The following is a 13,415-nucleotide window of genomic DNA, read 5'->3' as shown; positions in this document are numbered from 1 at the left end:
ATTGAAACAACTGTTGCGAATGTCGACATGCGTTTTTTATAATAATTTTAAGATAAAATAAAAATTGAAAATTAAAATTCTAAGGTTCATTACACACACACAATCTATACACGCAATGCTATGACAATGCTAAATCGGACCTTCGTCATAGTATTTTTGGCATTCAACTCACCCTGCCCACCTCCCCATCCGAATAGTTTACTTTGGGTCACGAACTATAAAGTACCAAAGTTTATTTTACATAATCACAGTATAGATTCAAAAAGATGGTACACGCTGTTAATTTTTGGAATTTGTAACTATGTAGTGATCCATATGTAAAACATATTTTCTTGAGTTTCCAGATTTCCAACGCTAAGCTTTTTTCCTTTCAACGTAAGGTTCTTTGTTGAATGCGCAACAGCGGGGGCAGAGTTGGAAACAGTCCTATAAGCAGTCCAATTAACTGGTCCTTGATTCAAGATATGAACATGGTGAACACGACCGATGAGTTTATGGAATTTGAAAAGAACCTCTAAAATGACTCACTTCTATCAGTAAAAGTATGGATGTTAGGATGTTAATACATCTCTTTAATAGATACATATATACGATTAGTTGCCTAATAAACTCTTGGTGGGAAAAAAATTAATAACCGTCACACTTGAGTTTTATGCAAATATTAAACATTTTTTTATTTAAAAAAAAAAAAAGAACATAAAAATTTAAAGTGGATGTCTTTTTCATCTGAACCATTAAATAAACATCTAAAACTGGAGAAAATTTAAACTTCTGAAACTAAAAGCCTGAATATCTTTAACTTAAAAAGGCTTAAATGAATATACAATAAACTTTAAAATGTTGTGGAGAAATAGAGGGATTAGTAGCTTTGATAGCGTTGGGCCGACGAAGACGTTTATGTTCTTATATTGATTGATTTTGATATAAACAAACTTTCTGATGCCTTTGTACTTTTTTTTTTTTTATCAATATTCATTCTTACAGCAGACTTTAGGGAATTGATTGACAAAATTGGTTTATCAACATCCCTTTTATTGACGCTTATTTTTATCCTGCAGGTCGAAAATCCTCGGGCTAATCAAAGTTTTGGGCCACAAAGCAAATTTCCGAATGTGTGTTTGTACTAAACTTCAAAGAATAAATATTAATAACTCATGATATTTTAACCATTTGTTATGAAAATGGCATTACTGACATTAGCATTTCAAAACTTACTTGGTAATATTAATATGGGATGAGGAAATGTATAAAAAAATGCTACGTAAATTGGTTGATTATAGAAATATGAAATTAAACTATGTGCTTGAGTTACATATTTTCAAAACAATAATTAAAACCGTTTTGGTAATATATACAAAAAAGAATGTTTCAGCGCCAAAGTGAATAGACGCTTTGCTAGAACGTGGTTTTTATAAGAACGTAAATTAAGAACGGAGGAAGCATAAAAAAATAAGCTATACAATTAGATTGATTATGGAAATTATGGAAGTTTTACCATGAGTGTTGACTCAAATGGGTGTATGAATTGATTCTGGGAATACAAGTACGCTTTACACAGATGTCATTTTTGTAAGAATGTAAATTTAGGTCAGATAAGCAAACTATACTGAAATCTAACATAAAAACTCTTTGCAGCAAGCATCTACCGTAAGGATATCACGAAATATTTATTCTTAATAAAAGTTATTTTATAGATAGTTATTAACAATCATATTAATGTAGATTAAACTTTCATAAACGTTTTTTTTGCAGTTCCCGATAATATATTTTGAATATGTGTTGTGCTTCCCCCAACAATTTGGGATTACCCATTTTCGTTAAATTAAGCGAGCTCGTGCTTTTCCAGCTTAAATACATTTGTTTAAATTTTTTCGATACAAGTTTGTCAACTATGAAATTTTTTCAAACAAATCAAGTTCAAGTTTGTCAAGTTTCATATTTATTCAAATATTTCGATCGAGTTTCACTAGTTTATAAAGCTTCACAAGTTTATCATGTTTATAAAGTTTAACATATTAATATTGTGTTTGTTAAAAAACACAATATCATAAATATTATACAACAATATATATATTATTATATTATATATATTATATAACTATAATATTAAATGTTATATAACACAATATTATAAATATTATATAACAATATTATAAATATTGTGTTTTTTAACAAACACAATATTTATTTGAGAACAAAATCAATCTAATACTGAATCGTCATTTTATTAAAATGATGTTACCAACTTGTTTACAAACGATTAAAAAAGTTAATTGTGTAATATGAAGTTAAAAACAAAAATCAGCATTGTTTAAAAAAAAATTAAACAATATTAAAATTATTTTTATTATTGTTTGAAAAAAAATTAGTGATGTGAACTCAATTATTTTTCTTAAAGTTTGTTAGAACAAGGGAAACTAAACTTTTAACTGGAAAAACATAAAAACAATGTGTCAAGTTGAAAAACTTGAAAAGCTCGAAAAACTTGATTAAAACAAATATCAAAAAAAGTCAGACTTGAGATTCAAATTTATAGAGCTTTTAAAAACAAGTCAACTTTTTTTCTTTAGGTTTTACGAGTTCAAGCAGCTCAAGGTTCCTCGAGTTCTTCAAATTTATTAATTGTTTCCTTGATATAATTAAAAATCAAATAGAAAAACGAAAAAGAATTTTTTAAAGTAGAAGTGGAAAAAACAAAATCTTTTACAATAACCAAACTCTAGCATAGTACCAAGGGCATAGTACCAATGGTATAGTACCAATGGCATAATAAAAATACCATAGTAGAAGGAGGCAATACATTTTAATGTGAAATTCATCATGACTTGTTATGTATTTTAAATATCTGTTAATGTTTAAAGAGTTTGTAAAACCTTATCTGAACCCCATCAGCATGAAAATCAAAAAGTTCGCGAGCTTAAAAATTATTTCCATGAAATGCTCAAAGTAATAGTCTTCAATAAATATTTTAAACTAAATATGTCTTAAGTAAATATCTTAAACTAAAAGTTTTAAATATCTGAAACTAAAAAACTTATGAAAAAGAAGAGGGATTGATAGCTTTAATTAGTTGTGACAACTAAGACTTTCACCTTGTGTTAATGATTGATGCTGATATAGACAAAATTTCTGATGCATTTGTGCTCTTTTTTTAGAACTAATTCTAAAAGAAAATTTCATAATTTACTAATGCTATCTTCATTATTTCCTATAGTTGTTTTTATATATCAACCAAATGATAAACAACATACGACGGCAGATACATGTCACATAGATTCGAAGCCAACGTTACAATCAGTTGCACATTAATCGTGTTGTATTCTAATCAGGTCATGCACTTACTGTATTGCGCATTTATTGTCAAAGACTTTCTCTATTTACTTCATTAGATATACAACAAGAACAACCATAATGCTATATTTCGAAAAACCTTTGATGAAAGTAAGTTTATATGCTTTACTAAGTAATTATATTTGACAAGTTTTATGAATTTATGTAATATGATTTACTCCTCACGGTCGTGGAACTCCTTGAGTCGAATAAACATTTTATACCCTTTTTTACCGCGAGTCGAATTCGGGGAGAGACAAATATGTATATTAGTGAGTCACTCCATAAAGAAACGGGGTATACTAACCCTGTATACCATGATAATTTTTCAATTTTATCAGTCTTGTTGTAAATAGCTTCAATCGCCTGAATTGTGTCTGGTATAGCAACCAAAATCAAAAATGCTGATAATATCATAGCAGACAGAAACAATCCTTTAAAGATATTCTTCCCACATTGATTGGAACGAACACTACTTCTCTGCAGTTTTATTAGTATTAAAGCATAGATGTACACGTAGGCAGAAAATGCAATTATAACCAAATCAAAACTGGCATAAATAACAACGTCATAGTTCAACACATAAACTTCAATTAAACTTCCATTCAATGCTGCGAAGGTCCATAAAATTATAACTGCAACTATTGTTTTCCTTTTTGACCAGTAAATGGCGTATTTTAAATTTAGTCTTATATGCAAGTATCTGTCGAGTATCAGCCAAAATGTTGCACAATAATATCCAGTACTAGTAATTTGAATGCATGCGTCTAGAATATACTGGTAATGTGAAGAATCTACTTCAAAAAAATAAAGCGTCTGTTGGATTGCAATAAGTATACTCAAAATAAACTCAAACAAGCAGAGGTTAATAAGTATAAATTTTTGTGTGAGGTCGATCCCGATATTTCTTAAGTTACCAAGCAAAAATAATCCGATTCCATTCAAAATGATGCCAATCGCACAAAATGTCACGAATGCTATCGAATATTTATCAACCATCCTGAAAACAAAAACATCACTGATAAATGCTTCGTTTACATCTTTAAATTTTTGCTGTTTCTTTTTTCCCTTAAGATTTCTGCTTATTAATCTTTCTTAACTTTTATTTTATTTTAGCAATCATTCTTAATAGTTTTAGATCCTTTTGAAAAACGCAAATTAAAGCAAATTTGTGATTTTGTTTTTATTAGATAAATTTTGAAAAGAGCTTAACTTTATTTAGCGCATTTTTATTCCTATAGCACATTTTTTTTTCCTATCAAAATCCTTATCAAATATTTCTAGCGTTTTCAGTAATTCAGAATTATTCAAAAAAATTCATTTATACATCTATTCAGCAAAATATTCATAATGAATTCTATTTCAGAAATGCTCTTTGAAAAAAATATTTTTATTCAAGCGGAAAGTAGTTGCCACGATCAAGGCTTGTAACCAAACATCGTAAACGACATATTTACGAAATTTTTTTAAGTCAGCATAGTAAGGATCGCGATAGCCAAGTTTCCTTTTACACTTTTCAAATATTCGATGGAAAAATGATAAAAGAACCAATTCATTTGTCAGCAATAGCCCATATTACGATAATATTTGGCGAATTTGCTTCAATTTTTGTTAAGTATTAAAGATAGGGAAGAGAAGCAAATAGGTTCTGGCAAGATCGAAAAAAAGTCTCCCGCATTCCGATTAGAGGGCTTCAATGAACAAGGTGCAAAGTAGGTTAAAATATGATAAAAAATTATAAAAATTAAAAAAATTAAAAAATTATTTAAAAAAAAAAAAAAAAAAAAATACAAACTAAATGCCAAAATAAAGACTTTTGTTTCAAGGAATCTTCACCTAGATTATTATATTAGATTTTTTTAACTTCTTTTACCAGATTCCTTTACCAGGTGAGGAATGAAAATTCCTATACCAAAAAGGTAAAAGCGAATTCCGATACCAAATGAGAAATGAAAGTAAATTGCGCGAGGTTAGAATTATTTTGTTCTATCTCCAATTTTAAAAGTTGGGAGAAAATTAGTTATTAATTTTAGTAAGTAATAATAACTTTTGAAATACTCTTTATTTTATAACTTTTTTTCTAAATAATTTGCTTAAACATAAATTATTTAAAGCATGAGTTATTATTTCTTTAAAAATAAAAGCTAAAACTTTAAAATATTTTTACTTTTAGAAAAAATCAAAACTTTTCTCCCAACATTTAAACTTGGAGATAGAACAAAATAATTCTAACCTCACGATTTGCAGAATCTAAAAGAAGTTACTGAAAAAAATTCATTTTTTGATGTACTTTCTCTCCACCACTAAAGAATCACCATTTTTTTCAGTTTTTTTTGGTAAATTTTTGATTAAAAATGTTTGATTTTATTTCCTAAGAAACAAATAGTCAAGTGTATGTCAAGAACCTCTCGAGTAATAAGATTAAGATGTATTTGGGAATTAAGAAATATGTAACAATATCCAGAAAGCTTTATTTCATATTATCAAAAAACCAGCATTCTTACAAATTCGCTCTCTGAAACTTATCAATCATAGTTTTCTTGATATTCAAAAGTATTAATTTAGTAAAAGATTTAAAACGCGAGTTTTTTTAACATTACTGACTTTTTTTATTACGTTCAGTCAGAAATAAACTCTTATTGATTTCGTTACTAATAAATGCCACCTTATTTTATTTCCTCTAGTTATCTTTAAATATCTATCAAGTGGTTAAAAACATACAACGGCAGTTAGATGTCAAATAGATTTGAAACCAATATTACAACCATGTTGCACACTAATCAATATTTATTCTTATCATGTCATGCTCTTACTGAATTGTGTTTTTATAGTAAAAGGCATTAATTCTTTAGAGTTGCTAGAATATAATACTATGTGATTACTATAAGAAGATATATTATAATACGATGCGATTACTGTATTTAATAATAATGTATCGCAATATGATTTAAACGATTTATTAGATTAATGTGACTATTTAATTCATTAGAGGTGCAAGAAGAACGATTAATGTATTTAGATAAAAAGATTTGATGAAAGTAAATTTATATGACTTACTTTATGCGTACTCCATATGTATTATGATTTTGCGCGGTACGATTCACTCCTCTTAGTCTTGATAATCCTATAGTTGAATAAACGTTTTATACTTTTTTACGGAGAGTCTAATTCGGAGAGAAACCAACATGTATATTAGAGAGTCACTCCATAAAGAAACGGGATATACTAACCAGTTTAATTTTTGGATGTTGTTATAGTTGCCGTAATTAGGTTTAATTGCCATAAAAATGTCTGGTTTTGCACTTAAAAACAAAAATGCTGATAATATAATAGGATACAGGAGCAATCCTTTAAAGATACTTCTACCATGTTGATTTGAACGAACACCACTTCTCTGCAATTTTAATAGTATTGAAGCATATGCGTACACGTAGGCAGAAAATGCGACTATATCCAAATTAAAATAATCAAAAAAAACAGCGTTGTAATTCCACGCTTAAACTTCAACTAAACTTTTTATCAATGTTGCTAAACTCCATAAAGTTACAGCTGCAACTATTGTTTTCCTTCTTAACCAATAGATCACATATTTTATGTTTAGTTTTATATGCAAGTACCTACCAAATATCTACCAAAATGTAGCATAATGTTATCTAATGGTAAAAACTTCAACGCACCCGCCAAAAATATGCTTGTAAGTGAAGGAACTACTTCAAAAAAACAATTGCTAAACTATGCTGTTAAAACCAAATTGTAACCAGCATAAATAACAGCGTCATAATTCGACTCATAAACATCTATTAAACTTCCATTCAATGCTGCCAACTATATAAAATTATAGTTGCAACTATTTTTTTCCTTCTTAACCAATAGATAGAATTTTTTTTTTTTAGTTTTATATGCAAGAACCTGTCAAGTATTAGCCGAAATGTTGCACAATAATATCCACAGCGATGCCTGCCAACTCTGCTAAAAATCCATTTATTTAAGTGTAATTGTCTCTACTTTGCATTATGGGATGTCTTGCGGGACCATATTCTAAACATAATATTTTATATGACAATGTTGTTTACTATATATATATATTTATGTATATATATAATTATATAAAATAATTTTATAGATAAAATGATATGAATTATACTATCCTTTTGTTCAGCCATCTGTTGTGTAAACAAATCAGGAAAGAACGTTGGATTGTTAAAGATGAACTTTTTTGATTATGTATTGTAGTCCACAAGGTTTTAAAATGCTTAGAAGAGTTTTTTCATCATCTCTTTGAAGCACGATTTTAATGTTTCTTGAAAAATCTTTTGGGAACCTAGAACCTGGATTTTCCAATAAGGGTATGGCTTTACTAAAAATGAGAGTAGACAACATGATAAAATTGGAGCGGAACTCTAGCCTTGTTTTGATGAAATGTCTTTAAAGCAATGTCTTGATATTGACAAAAACAGAGACAAGGTCATTGGAGTTCAATCTAATGGGAAGCAAGTGAATCAAATTCTTGAATTGATGGTCTCTAGGTTATCAACAAAATCGAAACAACCAATTGTTTATTTTAATGGTAATAATTCCATGTGTTCAATCAGTTTAGCTAGGATAGTAAAAATACTTAGTAGTCAAGTTCCTAATGCTTTAAATGCATATGCTTCTACTAAACTCTTGCTTGAAAATGTTTTGTCTACAGCCTTTTTTATTAAAATTATGGATATTTTGTTTGAAAATCTGAATTCTAATAAACCGAAAGCAGATAAATCACCATGTTCAATAAGCTAACACAATAACCAATAACTTTATACAGCAGCTTAAAGATTTGAGAGTTTGGATCAAGAAGTGGGATTTTTGTGGTGTTCACAGTCAAAAAGGTTTATCAAACCGTTGGGGTATAGATGTCACTATTTCTAATATTTTGTCTTACAAATAAGTAGCTTTATTAAGTAGATTTCTTTTATGTTTGCACAGCTCAGTTTAATCAGGACTGTGTGGAGGATTTTTTTTGCATTAATACGAAGTAAAGGTGGTTGGAATGACAGACCAACAGCAATCCAATTCAAACAGTTTATCAAAATGAGTTTGTATTCCTTTTAATAGAACAATCTAATTCTAACAGTAATTGATTCTCAGAGTCAGATTACTCTGATGCAGTTACAATTTACTCAATTACCAACAAAGTGTTTGAGAACCAAATCTCTACAAATGAGTAAGTGATTTTCAAACAGCTATCTGCATTACTAAAAAAAAATTAGAACCTTGTGTATTACCAAAGGTTTTAAGTGATTTAGTTTTCTCACACTCAGTTAAAGAGGTTTTGAAATCAATTCAAAATTATTTGATAAAGAAAGTTCAAGTTTTGCCAAAAATGTATTCAAGTTCTTCCAAGTTTGACATCAAGTAAAAGTAATTTAATACTGATTCTTTTTTTACAAAATCTGCTTCACGAAATGGAAACTGTTTTTCTAACAAAACTGAAAACTTAACTAAAAGAAATATTATGCAACAACATATTTAAATAATAAATGATTGCAATTTTATATATCTTTATAATCAACATGTTAATCATGCCCTTCACTTGAAAGAAAATCTAATTAGAAACTTTGTTTATATGAGAATATCTTATTTTGTAAGGTTTTATAATCGGGATATGGCACCACAAAACAAGACATGTAAAAAAATTGTTGGCTCGTATTATCCATGCTTAATTTTATTTTTAAGTTATTTTTCAAAAAAACATTTCTTAAAAAAAGGTTGCTTTTTTTTTCTCAGTATCATCAGCTATTTATTTAGTATCTAAATAGGGAATATATGTTTAAGTAATAAGAAACGAATGAAGTAATAACATGTGATTTAAAAAATTTATGCAAAAGCTGTGTTACAAATATATCTTTTTATATCATCACAAAAGTATATAAAAGTATGATTAATGCAAAAGTTGACATACTTCATTAAGTTGCGTTTTCTTAAGATTATTTGGTCGCGCAAGACATCCCTAATGCTTTGCGCCTAAAATTACACTTTTTTATCGGGAGTTGGCAGGCATTGATCCACAACTAGCATTTTCAATGCGCTAAAATATGCTGATAATTTGAAGAATCTGTTTCAAAAAAAAAAGAAGCGTCTTTTGGATTTTAAAAAATGGTCATACTAATGTCAATTAAGCAGAGGTTCACAATTATATATTTCTATGTAAGATCGATCCCAATATATCTAATGTAATTTAATAAAAATAATCAAACTCCATTGAAACTCATACCAACCGCACAAAACGTCAAGAATGCAATTGATAATTCATCAAACATTCTAAAAGCAAAAACATAAATGATAAATACTTTGTCTGCATCCTTAATATATTTCTGTTATTTTTTTTACTAGAGTTTTCAGTTTATTAATCGTTTTGAATATTTTCAGTATCTATATAATCATTCTTAACATTTTAAAATCTTTTAGTTAATCGGAAATAGGATTAAATTAATATCCTTCGATTTTTATTTTGTAAATTTTGAAAAAGATTTATTTAATGCATTTTTATTCAAAAAGAGAAATAAATAACATGAAACTTTTTTCATTAATGAAAAAACTTGTTTTTTTTTCCTACTCGGCATTGTTTTTAAATTTTTCTTGAATTTTAAGTATTTTTTTAAGTTTATAGATCTATTCAGCAAACAATTGACTGGAAGTATTCTAAATATCTGTAAATATTTGAAAAGAATTCAGAAAACATTACCTGAATCCAAACAACGTGAAAACCAAAAACTTTCCGAATTCATTTTAAAAACTGTCTTTATAAAAATACAAAACAATTTCAGCTTAAAAAATTAAAAAAGACCTTTATTAATTTAAATAAAAGTTACTGATAATTGTATCTGAAGTCTTAAATCTCAAACGAAGAAAAGATTATGAAAAATCAGCTTTTCCCCTTTTTTGTAATGTCATATCGGAAATACACTCTCACTGATTTAATTGCTAACAAAATGTTTTTTTTTATTACTTTCTCCAGTTTTTTTTATTTATCTATCAGATGACTAATAACAAAGTTTTAAGTCTTCTGGTAGATATGTATAAAAAAAGGTATAATAAGAGTAATATATAATAATAAAATTATATGCTTTTCTTTATTCGTATTTGATGTGTTTTATGATTTTATGAAAAACAATTCATTACTCTCAGTCGTGGTACTCTTATAGCCGAATAAACGTTTTATACTCTTTTTTAATGCGAGTCTAATTCGGGGAGAGACAAATATGTATATTAGTGAGTCACTCCATAAAGAAATGGGGTATACTAACCCCGTGTACCATAATGATTTTTCAATCTTGTTGTGAGTAGCTTCAATCGCCTGAATTGTGTCCGGTATAGCAACCAAAAACAAAAATGCTGATAATATCATAGCAGACAGAAACAATCCTTTAAAGATACTCCTGCCACATTGATTGGAACGAACACTACTTCTCTGCAGTTTTAATAGTATTAAAGCATAGATGTACACGTAGGCAGTAAATACGGTTATAACAAAATCAAAACCAGCATAGATAACAACGTCATATTTCGGCACAAAAACTTCAATTAAACTTCCGTTCAATGCTGCAAAGCTCCATAAGATTATAACTGCAGCTATTACTTTTTTTTTTGACCAATAAATAACGTATTTTAAAGTTAGTTTTATATGTAAGTACCTGTCGAGTATCAGCCAAAATGTTGCAAAATAATAACCGCTGGTAAAAATTTCAATAAACCCGTCCAGAACATGCTGGTAATGTGGAGAACCTACTTTAAAAAAAAGGAGAAATTTTTGGATTGTCAAAAGTATACTCAAAATGAAGTCAATCAAGCAGAGGTTAGTAAGTATATATTTCTGTGTGAGGTCGATTCCGACATTTCTCAAGCTACTTAATAAAAATAACCCGATTCCATTCAAAATGATGCCAATCGCACAAAATGTCACGTAAGTTTTCAAATATTTATCAACCATCCTGAAAACAAAAACGTAAATGATAAAAGCCTCGCATGCTACGTTGAATATTTTTTCTATTACTTATTTCACTTGAGATTTCAGCTAGCTAATCGTTCTTAGTTTTTGATTTATCTTAGCAATCATTCCAAATGTTTTTATATTCTTCGGAAATTTGTAAATAAAAAGTAACTATCTAGTTTTATATTTATTTGATAAAATTTGTAAAAGATTTTTACTTTTATTAAACACATTCCTAATCGAAAAATGTGAAAAAACTTAAGATCTTCTCTTAAAAAAAAAATCTTAACATTAATCTTAAAAACTTAATCTTTTTTTTCCTACTCGACATCCATTTCAAACATTTCTTACGTTTTCAGCATTTCAGCATTATTTAAAGTAATCACTCACAGATCTGTAGTGCAAAAAATTCACAATAAATTACATTTCAGAATGCTCTTTAAAACCATAATTTTCATTCCAGCGGAGGGTAATTGTTAAAATTACAGAAACTTTGGCAGTTAATTTTAAAAAACGACGGAAACTTCCTTAAAAACGACATAAAATATTTTTAAAACGACAGAATATTTGGTTTTAATGAGTAGGAGTTTGCCAAATTTGTCAAATTCGGCAAATATAAGTTTCTCGAGTTTTCTGTTCAAGTTCTGTAGATACAAATCTGCATCAAAAAAGCATTAATTTTTTTCAAACCAATCAATTTAAAGTTTGTCTTGTTTCATTTTTATTAAAATAATTCGATCGGGTTTAACAAATGTGTGGAGTTTTATAAGTCCATCTAGTTGATAAAATTTAATATATACAACCGTAAAATTAACGCACCTAATAAATTCCGGCTTATTTTTAAAAATATTATAAATTGCCCGGATTTATCAATTACAGAGATGATTAATAATGTTTATTGCTACACCTTTTGTTGGTTCTATTCCGTTTCAGTTATTTAATTTCGAAATCATAGCCTTTTATAAGTTGTATGTTTTGCTGTAATTAAACCTCACTTCTAAAAGAAAAATATGTATTGGTTTTAAATTGTTTTAACAGTAGAAAAGTTATTTTTCATTTGAGCAACACATCTGTTTGCAATGAAGCGTTCTAGACACAGGTCTGTTTCTTTGGTGGTCTCTAGACCAACAAAGAAACAGACTGGCTTTTGCAAGTAGGCATATGAATTGGGAAATACATGATTGGGGATAGGTCTTATTTACAGATGATTCAAGGTTTTCCCTTGTAAGTTCTGATTGCCTAAGAGTGTGCAGAAGGCCATATGAAAAATATTTGAATTGTAACAAACGAGAAACCAGTTTATATAGAGGCGGTTTATTATTGGTATGGGACGTAATATCTTTAACAGCTCGCACAGAGCTTTTTATTGTTGATGGTGGACGTCTGGCTTCTCAACAATATATATCAGACATTTTATAACCTTTTGTGATACCTTTTGCACCGTACTTTGGAGATGGATTCCTTCTTATACAGGATAATGCTAGACCACATACGGTACATATTTTTATTAAATGCTTAAATAGTGTTAATACTGAAGTTTTAGAGTGGCAAGCTTGCTGTCCAGATATGAACCCAATAGAGCACCTTTAGGACATAATGGGACGCCGTGTTAGAAGCCAACATCCACTACTTTACAGCCTAGACGAGCTGCAACTAAGTCTTATCCGCGAGTGGGAAGATATCCCTCAAAGTATGCCGCGGCGCTGTTAGGCTGTGATAATATTAAGTGGTGGTAACACTAGTTATTGATAAGTCAAAAATGTTTCAATTTAAGCTGTATTAGTGTGCATATCAAAAATAATCATTTTTGTTTATTTTGTAATACGAAGCATTTTTTTGGCTTTAGTTATTTTTTCACCATCCTCAAAATCAATTTTATTATTAACATCAAAATAATTGTATTCAGGTGTTCTATTCATAACATGTTTGTCAAAATCTAATACAATATTTACTACAATTAAAATAAGTCGATATGTATAAGTGGTGCGTTAATTTTGCGGTTAACTTTAGTTATTTAACAAACACAATAACTATTTGAGAGAAAAAAATCAATCTAATACTGAATAGTTTTGTTGCTAACATGTTTTCATCTTGTTCGCACCATGTTATAACTTAT

This window comes from Hydra viridissima, unplaced genomic scaffold (genome assembly GCF_058129835.1).
Source record: "Hydra viridissima isolate aposymbiotic clone 2 unplaced genomic scaffold, HvirCarnegie_v1 scaffold_11, whole genome shotgun sequence".
Lineage (NCBI taxonomy): Eukaryota > Metazoa > Cnidaria > Hydrozoa > Anthoathecata > Hydridae > Hydra > Hydra viridissima.
The sequence above is the reverse complement of the archived record's forward strand: the minus strand, read 5'-3'. Positions refer to the sequence as shown.